At 38.2% G+C, this 11,971-nt stretch overlaps 1 long non-coding RNA gene across 1 annotated transcript; it reads left to right on the top strand.

The window, feature by feature from the left end:
• The first annotated feature begins 878 nt into the window (after positions 1–878).
• Positions 879–2,443, top strand: LOC127622512 (uncharacterized). Its single transcript, XR_007967976.1, has 5 exons — positions 879–1,151; positions 1,334–1,390; positions 1,685–1,762; positions 1,913–2,147; positions 2,317–2,443. It is a non-coding gene; the product is annotated as an uncharacterized LOC127622512 (long non-coding RNA).
• Positions 2,444–11,971: the final 9,528 nt, after the last annotated feature.

Consider the following 11,971-nt stretch of genomic DNA (forward strand, 5'->3'; position numbering starts at 1 on the left):
GAACCCCAAGTTGCTCCCAATGGCAGGCTAGCGCCTTGAATGGCAGCTCTGCTGTCATTGGTGTGTGTGTGAGTGTGTGTGTGTGTGTGTGTGTGTGTGTGTGTGTGTGTGTGTGTGTGTGTGTGTGTGTGTGTGTGTGTGTGTGAATGGATGAATCAGTCACAGTGTAAAGCGCTTTGAAAACCGCTAAGGTTAAAAAAGCGCTATAGAAGTGCAGACCATATACCATTTAATAAAATGTGGATTCAACTTTGTAGTGCACTATTTGTCAATTGGAATGTACTGATGGTTTCTCTATTACGCATTTACACCATTTTTAGAATAGCTAGAAATCATGTAAATAACTGCAGATCTTTTGTATAGATTTACACTAGAGTGATGGGCATGTGCTCATTTCATGTAAGATGGATGTGCTTCTAAATATGGCTGCGTGTTGGAGGTGGAATTTCAATAAGCGAGAGTGTTTGCATGTTACTTGGCCGCATATGCTGTGGGTGAGGTTGTTGAATGTGAGAGGTGTGTACTGTTAAAAAGTGGCCACCTGTGCAACATTCATTAGCTTCCCTCCCTTTATGGCAGCAGACCCTGAGTTCCAATCTGGAGAGGGTATTTATTTAACCCCACACAATCAGACTCCAACCGCAAAACTCTCACACACTCCTACACAACATGAACACACACTTAATTATCGCTCTACACTCTACACACATGCAATTATTTAACTGTCAATTTTACTGAGTCGTGTGTGTGTGTGTGTGTGTGTGTGTGTGTGTGTGTGTGGGCGGTTTACAAGGACTTTTTTTAGGTTACAGACTGGTAATTACAAGAGTATAATGCCATAAATGTGGTTTATGAAGATATTTCTTGTGTCCCCATAATTCGTATCGCTTCAGAAACTTTGAAAATGTAAAAATGCAGAAAGTTTTTTGTGATGGTAGTGACGAACTTCCGCTGTCGCCAGAAGTCGGCATATCTTTTTATGGTTTACTTGCGCGTCGCACAAAATGTCTGTTTTCGATGTCTCCAGGATCTTCCGAAAATTTGCGTCAGCGATGTTCATCGCATTGTTGATGCCTGGTCCCCTGCTCCGACAAGCAAGAGGGACAAGGGCTTTAAACTCTACATATCGAGTTATCTGCACAACTACAAGGGTAAGTATTTTAATCTAATGTGGTGTGCCGGCAGATAGCGGCTAAGCTAGTTCGCCACGTGTTCATTTTTAATGTAACGTTAGTATAGAAGCTAGTTTTTTCTTAGTTTTAAAGCAGACTGTTTGTTAATTTTTGTGATAATTGTAATTCATGTTTGAATTAAAATACCTGTGGATATGCAGGAGCACACACTCTACAAAGGCCTGACTGGAGATTTGCCTGATCTATCCGTCCTTCAGGTGAGTAGGGATAAAACAATAGCAAATTTCACTGTACAGTATGATATATCAACCAAAATCTCTATACCAATATTTCATTTTCTTTTTCCTCCCCTTTTACAAACAAATATTCTGCTTCAAAGAAAAAAAATGAAATTTATGTTATCATAAGGGTTCTTCATTATGAACTTGTATGCCATGCATAACATACTGTGGATAGAAATTACAGGGAAAGTTACTGGTATGATAATTGTGGTTATATTATATTACTATTATATTTAGTGTATTTCTAATCAATATATTGTTACTTCCCAGGTGACAGCGGCTCACTTATAGAGCAGGTGAAGCAAGTTGGGACAATGTTGAAGACATTTGCTCGCACTGGGCAATCAGGTACAACTTGCAAACAACACCTGTGGTTGTTGGTTTAATTCCCACTGGAGCCACCTGTACATGTAGTAGACCTAGATATAAATGTCATAGTTTAGTAGTTGAAGGACCAGGACTGACTACTTTATTCTTTTATTCTGGGAACCCCTGTAGGTGCAGATCAGACCCTAATGCTGTGACGTCTTGGAGAGTTGTTTGTTTAGAATTGGCAATGTTGTGCGTAGCATGGACAACAAAATGGATGCTATGCTGCAACATTTCAGTGCCAATGTGTCTGTTGGAGAGTTATCCCTGACAGGGGATCTGTTACTCCCCCCTAGACACCCAGGAAGATTTGGCGTTGCTTGACAACAGTTTGAGGCAGGATAAAGAGCTCCAGCAACGATTTGTAAGTGTGCTGATTTCGTTTATAACGCCATAGGGTAATCTAAAAAGTACAATTAAGATTGTACACTGCATATTCTACAGTCTGAATCCACAGCCTGTCACATTTTAAATTTATGAGAAGCGTCAGAGAAATGTAATTTGTAACACGTTTGTTTTTTTTGTATTTTCAGCTTCGGTTTTTGGCAATCAAATGTGGGAGGGACCTAAAGACAACTGCGTGGCGAATGCTTCAGAGTATCTTCTCTAATCACCTTTCCATCAATACAACCTGGACTGGTGTAGGGGATAAAGCATTGTTTTAGAGCAGTGGTTCTCAACCGGGGGGGGGGGCGCGAGTAGGCTACGATGGAAGGGAAAAAAAACTGGAAAAACATTTTTTTTGGGCACATTTTTTTATCACTAAACTACTGTCATAAAAAGTTATAGTTTTGTATATACATCACTCCTGAATAAAAATTAAAATGTGTTTGGACTGATTTAAAAAAAAAAAAGTTTTGAACAAATTTGATTGGTTTGTCGATAGTGAGTGCAAATGCAGGTGATAAGCGGTTTCATTAAGCGAGTCATTGAGTCGTTCATTCAAACGATTCGTTCAAACGGCCGATTCATCAAGAATGAGACAGATGTTTGTGAATGGGTCATTGAATCTTTGACTCAACCGATTCGTTCACAACACTGAATCATTCAAAACACGATTGAGTATTGCTGTGAGATGCGCTATGGCTATGCTGTGATCTTTGTTTGGATTCATCGGATCTATTTTCGCTGCTAAAATAGACCAAAACAGTCATTATTTCGTCTAAAATGTAAGTGACTTAATATTATTAACTTGTTTGTTGAACTGTCATATGAAATCAGTGTCACATTTTCAATCGTGAGGTGATGGTAAATTAAGTGATGGTCAATTGTCAGCTCTCTTGGTCGTCAGGTCGTGTGATGTATGTTGCTGAACTGTATTCAAATGTTATAAATATAAAAACACCACATTTTGAAATTTAACTGCAGTATGTCAATTTAGTTTATTTGTGTGTGCTGCGCTCATAGACTTCAGAAAACGGCGCTCATTTGTTTGATTTCAACCTGTCTTTGCAAGGCCGCGAATCTCATATTTTGCTCCTTGCAGACAAAGTGCACGCCTTCACACAAAATCTAGACCTCTGGCATGGCCGCATCAGTCGAGGGAACTGCGACATGTTCCCCAGCCTTGCAGACTTTATCACTGATGCAGGCACGTCACACGATTTCTCCTCCCTATTTCAATCAGCGTCTGAGCACCTGTCAGCAATGAGAAAACAATTTGCTACGTACTTTAAAGAGGATTATCGCTCTTTTGCGTGGGTTCGAGATCCGTTTGTGTGCACAGCAAACGAGCTATCAATTGATATGCAGGAACAGCTTATTGAGCTGAAGAGTGACAGTAGACTGAAGGAACTCTTTAGCTCCTGCCCTCTTTCGTCATTCTGGGCAGCATTGATGCAGGAATACCCTGAACTCTGTGACGTCGCCTTGAAGATTCTCCATCCTTTCGTGTCGACATATTTGTGTGAGGCAGGATTCTCAAAAATGACTGCACTCAAAACGAAATACCGCAATCGTGCACAAATCGAGGATGATTTGAGGCTATGTTTATCAAACATTGAGCCAAGAATTGAGGATCTTTGCAAGGCAAAGCAGGCTCAGGTCTCACATTAACATCACCTACCAGCAAGCTTCTGTAAAAAATGCAGATGATGCCTACTATTAGGCCTAGTAATAATAACAATAATAAAGCATAAATTAATATCAGAGGTCTGGTGCCAATTCCCAATTATAGTAATGATAATAGGCCTACTGATGATGATAATGATAATAATACTAATAATAACAACAACAATAAAGCATGTAACCTCATATAATTATATAGCAATAGCCTAGTAATGATGATAGGCCTACTACTACTCATAATAATAATAATAATGCCTGCAAGCTCACATTAGAAGTCTGGTGCTACTGCCAATTATAATAATAATAATAACAACAATAAAGCATGGGGCGGGGCGGGGGGCACTGGGGCCCCAACTGCAATGAACCAGCTTTGGGGGGGCCCAGCTTGCAAAAGGTTGAGAACCCCTGTTTTAGAGACATGTTCCTGAAGACCATTGTTCAAAGTAAGTTGGATATTTTTTTTATATTTAAGTAGATGTGTATGACCTTATGCCATTCAAATGGAATGACAGATCTTTATTTTCTACAGGAGCCATCCGGAAGAACCTGGCAACCCAGGATGCCACTGATGAGGCGATCCAGGTTAACGTTACGCGTTACCTGAAAGGAGCATCTGAAAGTGAAGGTGGAAAAAGGCGCCGCACAGCTTAGAGGGACCCACAGCCGACGCCTTAACTTAGGCTGACTACTGACACCCTAGCATCACTGACAACTGGAACCCTTTCTTTATCCTGCAGTCAGTAACATCAAGACCCCTAAAAAAGCCTGCTAAAAGTGTCAGACTACACTCACCCAATCCACACTGTTCACTGTGGAAATTGCTCAGGCGCACAAGGAATCACTGAAGATATGCCAATTTGCACTGCCTCATTCTGGAGGTCGGGGAAAACCGGTGATTCTTAGTCCACTACGCCACGCAGACCCCAACCTCTCCAGACATTCTGATTGGCTGTGTTCTCTACAGCCAGATTTTCTGCTGTTAATTGTATTTGTTCCCACTTGTTGTCATGTGTAAGTTGAATGTCAAAATGTATATTATACCTGTTATCCTGCACATTCTTTGATACCAAAGATCTCAATTATTTAATATACAATTTGCTGCTTATTTCATTGTTACAGTGCTTAACTATTCTATTTTTAAATATAGCTTGTAAATCCAAGATTATACATCTAATACTTGATATCTGCACATTATCTGGTATCAAATATTCTACTTACCGTGACTTTAGTTTTGGCTTATTTCATTCCGTCATTCTATTATAGTTTGTAAATCCTATTTCATCCCTCTGATATTTGATATTGCACATTAACTAGTACCAAATATTCTACTTTCATTCCGTCATAGTGCTTAACTGTTATTCTATTGTTAAGTATAGCTTGTAAATCCTTGTGCCACAGGTCAGCATTGCAGTTATAATGGTATATTCTACTCCAGAGCTTTACTCTAAATTATTACCACTTACCCTATTCTTCGAAATGACTTGTAAATATGATGTTATACCTCAATTTATTTGGTATCCTGCACTTTGTTGGGAACCAAATATCCTCATTGCTTATGTTTACTGGTAATTCTTTTCATCCCAGAGCTGACCTCTTTATATTATTAACAATTATTGTAAGTGTTACAGTAGTGTTTTTAAATTTTTTTTTATTTACCAAAATTGAATTGGAAACCTGCATGTTCTTTAGTGTGTGTGTGTGTGTGTGTGTGTGTGTGTATAATGTTTGTATTTTTCTGTTATTTATATTTCAGTGATCTGACATCTTGTTTCAATGACAGTTACTGTACTTTGAAATGTGGAATTAAAACGCCAAATGGAAATTTGTCTGGTTTGATCAATCATTATTTTTGATAAACTGCATGCTATAAAAATAAAAAAAAAAAAAATATATATATATATATATATATATATATATATATATATATACATATATATATATACAATGCGGCAGATCGCTCGAAAAAGCGTGTTTGCGACAAACGTGTTTTTCGTCAAACGTGTTTGCGATAATGCCATTCTGCCGCTTCTACTGCCTCCGGTGCACCGCCAGAGGCCCGCCGACTCATTGCTATCTGGGTATATTCATGCGATTATCTTATCAGGTATACAGGTGTACCTAATAAAGTATAATATTCGGTATTTACAGTATATACTATATATATATATATATATATATATATATATATATATATATATATTCACACACACACAAATACACACTGCATTTTATATTCAGCATTGATGTTGCACAGTAGGAAAGTATTCTGTTATTTTCTAATTGTCTTACTTTTTTTTATGATTTGGCACTACCTAGGCATTCTGTAGATCTATTTGTGATAGATGTATGTGCCGGGTTGGCTAGAGTATGGAAAGAGTGATTAGCAAAGACAGGAAAAGATGAGATCTTAGTGCTTATAATTCAATCCTAATGGAAGATCTGGCCTCATGAATCACTGTAAAAAAACTCCTGTTAAATTTATGATAAAAAAAAAAAACGGCAGCTGTAGTTGCAAAAAAAAATGACATTAACCACGTTTCAGGCTTTACGTGATGTAATTTTGATGCCTTTATATTTTACGGTGCATTCATCACCGTAGTAATTACAAAAGGGGCACATGATGACATGAAGTTCATCAGTAGAGGCCCTTCCTGGAGCAATGACCAATAAACATGTAGGGACAGTGCTCAGTGTCACTCACACAAATACTAAGCACCATCAGGGTAATACATGTGAGATTCCTGGGTCATGCTGGGAATTCTGGGAATGCCCAATTATTGTTTTTACCATAATTTTAACAATAATTTACATAAAAAATACATGTACTCTCTTACTGTTAATTATACAGAAAATCAGACTTTTTCATAAAAAATTTAATACAAATATATATTGAATAATGTTATCATATATTTTAAGGTAACTACCCGTTAACCAATTAACGTTTATTTATTTTTTTGTTTACAGTCTTTTACAGTTAAAATGACAAACCTTTTTTACAGTGGATGAGCAGACCACTACAGAGTGAGAGAGTACAAGTGAGGGTGCCAGCAGTATGCAAAGGGAATTCCTCTGGTCGGGTGTCAACCTGTCTCGAACTCCCGGTCCAATTACCAGTTTCTTTTCATCTCTTTTTCTCACTCTGTTGCACACACTCATAAACTGTCTCGCTCTCTCTCTTTGGCCCCCAAGTATCTACCACAAGTAGTGTGTATATGTGTGTGAGTGTGCTCCATTTAATGATATGCACCTACACTACACTAAATCAAATTATGCAGGGACCAAAATTTTAAACAAATCAAAACTATATTATATTGCATTTTAGCTTCTTAAAAGTAGAAATTTTTGCCTAGATTGCCACAAGGGATGATTTTCAAACAGTATTTAAGGTGTTCCCATGTATGCTGGCCACATGTTGGGTGTATTTCCTTCACTATCTGTTAAAAGAAAATACATAACCGCAAGAATTTAAGCACATGCCTTTAGATCAAAAGGTTTTAAAGATCATGAAGAACATCAATTTAATCATTGTGTCTTTGCTTTTCACTGGTAATGTAAATGGAGTGAGACTGTAAAAGAACATGTGCACAGACATAGCCAAAATATTTACTGTTCAGGTTTATTATAGCTTGTGACTGCTAATGCTAGGAAATGGAAAGACAAGCACTGCATGTCTGTATTTGAATATGTAGATTTTGGAAGTGTGAGCTGGTTTGAGGCTAATGGCTTAAGGATGATTGGCCCCAGAGCTGGGGCATGCAGAGTCCTCTCCTCTCCACTCCAGTGCACTTTAATTCTGCAACACTATCCATCAAAAAATCCAATATGAGCCATGACCAATGAGCACGCCCATCATTGCCAGGAGAATTGTAAGCCTGTCGCCTTTCTGTGTTATTTTCACTCAGATCAGAGACTACTTACTGGCAACAGGGCAGTTTTAATGAAGGCAACTGGCTTTAGAAGTCTTATTTATTTGTCATACTCTTATACAGGTTCATAGAGAAATAAAAGAGTGATTTCTAACTCACTTTTTGGTCCTTTGTTTTTTAAAATTGTGGCTTGAGTCAGAGAGAATATAAAACTTAAGCTGTATAAACAGACCTCAGCTGAACAGAAAACAGGGTTGAAATGCATACCACCACGTCTATATCAGGCCGAGAGAAAACAGGGTTCCATGAATATTCAAACCAGCCTCCCAATTAAAACATACAAGCCCAGCAATACAGAGAATATCAAAGACATGGAATTCCATTAAATATTCATTAGCTGAATTTATGACGCAAATCTTAACCTGCTCACAATAGCATCTTTATTTTAGCCCAAAGAAATAGGCACTGATTTCATAGTGGCTGCCGTCTTAGCATAAGTTAATGTTTTGTTTGTTTGTTTTGTGTGCCATGTTTATGAGAGGCATTTTTCTATGAAATTTTCATGCAACCTCTTAATAAACTCACACTACTGTTAAATGAACCTTGTGAACTGGTTTTCAAAAACAAGAGGTAGGGAGGGGGAGAGAGAGAGTGAAAAATAGAGGTTATGTAGTGAAACAAAGAACTGCGGGTCTGTTTGATTGCACCTAAGTTTGCAATACATTCCAGCAAGAGCAGCTTTGCTGTGTACACTAAGAATGCACACCCAAATATATTTAACCCTTATGCTGTGTTCCGGTCAACTTTTTTCCCTACAATTTTTTTTATTATTAAATTTCTTGCCTTTGTTCACCTATGGTATCTGAAAACACACACACACACACACACACACACACACACACACACACACACACACAAATTTGACCATTTTCTTTAAATGTTTTGGTTTTATTTCATTTTGAGTTCCCGGTCAAAAATGACCGGCCATGGAAATGAATGGATTATATTACAAAATACAGAAATATTCTAAAGAAATTCCTAAAGTAGAACGTCCGGTCATCAGTCCAAGTGTTGAACCTCAAGCAACCGGATTTTGCAGCAAGACAATGATCCAAAGCATAAGAGTAAGTCTCTTACTTTAAGCCTCTGAATGGCTCAAAAGAAGCAAAATTGAGGATTTGCAGTGGCCTAGTCAAAGTCCTGACATTTTAGCCCCAATTGAGATGCTGTGGCAGGACCTTAAACGGGCAGTTCATGCTCGAAAACCCTCCAATGTGGCTAAACTAAAGCAGTTCTGCAAAGGAGAGCGTTGTGAAAGACTGATCTCCAGTTATCAGAATTGAGTTATGAAAAATATACAGAAATAGAAGAAATCAGGTAGGGGCAAATACTTTTTCAATGCACTGTATTGACACGTGTCAATTATATGTATAACATCATCAATTTGGTCAATTAAACTGGAAATGCATTCAGACTATGTAAAAGGCATGTCATAATTGTAACACGTTGTGATAAATAAAAAGCACTACATTGTGACTATATAGTATATATTTAATGTGTTTATATATCAGTCAATAAACAACACATAAGATTATGAAGCACTGACATTATTCACACTGCCAGACTACAATGTAAACATATTTGTCATATTCACTAATATGCCTCGGTTGCTTTCTGTGTATTCTTCATGAGTTAAAAGCAGCTCTTACATTCATACAGACGGGATCATCACAGACGTTTTGTAATATTTTGACCAAATCAGAGCAGAGAACATCAGCAACATGTGTAAGTTCTGAATGAGAGATGTTCAGTGGTAGGTGTGTGTACTCGCCGGACACCTGTCAGACTCGTTGGCGTATATAGGGATGAATCGTAAATATAAAATAAATTATTTTCACTAGTCCGTGAAAGTCAAATTTGGCAATATTTGTGCTGACCTCAGACTTGTATACACCTTTCCTGAGACTTTGCATGGATCAAAAGCATTTTTTGGGGTTTCTCTTGATTTCGTTTTACAGATGTTTTCCCATTCGCTGCCATTGTTTCCTCCCGCTGATGGTCACAAATATGGCGGCTGCGGGGGAAGTGTGACGTCACTGAAACAGGTCAATACTGGTAGCATTGTATGTTTTGTGCCGTAGATTCAAAAGAACCGGCTCATTTCAGCCATTCGTTTGTGAATAAGAATACACTGGATGTGCTTTGTGTTTCATTCTGTAGAATAGTGCTGCTGCTAAATTGCGCTGCAGGAAACACTGACAGAGTATTTTAGTATGTTTAGCATGTTCGGGAACCCTTAACCCTTAAAAATTAAATACATAAATAAATAAAAAAGGAACTGGTTCTGAACAAGAGCCAGTTCTCGGTTCCCAGTCCTACTAACAGTTATAAATTTGACAAATGTTTATATCCAAAGTGACTTGCATTGCACTCAGGGTATACATTATATGACTCCAGTGGTTTAATCTATGTCTTCAGAAGCGATGTAATAGGTGTGGGTGAGAAAAATATCAATATTTAAATCCTTTTTTGATCTGTTGCCCACCCACACCTATTATATCGCTTCTGAAGACATTTGTGAGAACGTCTTCCCACCCTGGAGGTGTATGGATTACTTTTATGCTACCTTTATGTGATTTTTGGAGCTTGAAAGGCCTGGTCACCATTCACATGTATAGTATGGACCTGTGGAGCTGAGATATTCTTCTAAATATCTTTGTTTTTGGTTCTGGAGAAGGAAGAAAGTCATACACATCTGGAATAGTATGAGGGTGAGTAAATGATGAGAGAATTTTCATTTTTGGGTGAACTGTCCCTTTAAAGCATGTCTAGAAACTTATAATGTCTTGTTTAGAACCATAGACAGCTTACTGGCTTATTTGCCACAGAACATTTTAACAGTCCTGAGTATGTTCCATTTTCATGGATTGAGCTGTTCAAGGATCCTCAAATACTCACACAGTCAAAAACAAAAAGATTGCACTTTTTCAAACTATTTTCAAGAGGTCTTTTGATTTAGCAACTTCCATTCAGAGTTCAAATTTCTTGCACGTAGTCTGATAGAACAAGCTTGCTAATTTCCCATGCAAAATTCTTACAGAAATGTCTATTCATCTGCGGTTATGAAAGTCTAATAGGCATAAAGATCAATTAGCTTGTGTAAGAAAGTAAGAAAGAGAGACTTTATCACACAAAAATCTGCTACGTTCACCCCCATTAAAAATCCATATTCACATCTTAATATTCATGCATCTATAAAAGACAGCCCTCAATGAAGGCTTACTCTTAGCCTTTGCACCTGCAGACATTTTACAGCAGCAGTCTTACACACACACACAAATGCACACACACACACACACACACACACACACACACACACACACATCCCCTGAGCCAGTGGAAGAAATTTGTTTCACTGACTTTATCCTAAAGCTTTCAGTTCCAGAACGGCTGATTGCAGTTTCAGAGGTAGTTAAGGCAGACAGTGGAGACAAGCTGACAGAATGCACGAGGGTCTTCAGTTAGTGAAGGCTTATTAAAATAAACTGAGGATTAATTTATTTTTCCTTTAGCAGCCAATTGACTGCCTTTTGTTTGTTAGGAAGAAGGGGGGTGTACTGGAAAATGGTGCTTAACCTTCGTCTGCAAATACATACTCGTTGCTTTTAGATTTATTTTCTTTTTCTCTATTTTTATTTTCTTGTTGCATTGTAATAGCTTTGGTCTCTGCACCCTGACTCATTTGTTCATTGTTCTTGCATGGAAATTCACAAGTTCTCCACAGGATGAAGAGTTCTCTGTATTTTCTTGTTGTTACGACTGCTTTCTCTCTCTCTCTCTCGCTCTGTCTCAGACTCTCTCTGTGTATAGAGATGCATCACTTAGCTGCTCTGAGTAATTTGATTTGCTTTTTTTGGTTGATTGGATTACAAGCCTGACATCCATGTCTATGCCCTTGTAGCCCAACAGGTCGGCACACACACACAAAGTAATGCACATGTACTGACCTACACTTACACCGATCAGCCACTACATTAAAACCACCTGCCTAATACCATGTAGGTCCCCCTCTTGCTGCCAAAACAGCTCTGACCTGTCAAGGCATGGACTCGACAAGACCTCTGAAGGTGTCCTGTGGTATCTGGCACCAAGAAGTTGGCATAAGATCCTTTCTGTCCTGTAAGTTGCAAGGTGGGGCCTCCATGGATCGGGACTTGTTGGTCCAGCACAATTGGACTGAGATCTGGGGAATTTC

This window comes from Xyrauchen texanus, chromosome 28 (assembly GCF_025860055.1).
Source record: "Xyrauchen texanus isolate HMW12.3.18 chromosome 28, RBS_HiC_50CHRs, whole genome shotgun sequence".
NCBI lineage: Eukaryota > Metazoa > Chordata > Actinopteri > Cypriniformes > Catostomidae > Xyrauchen > Xyrauchen texanus.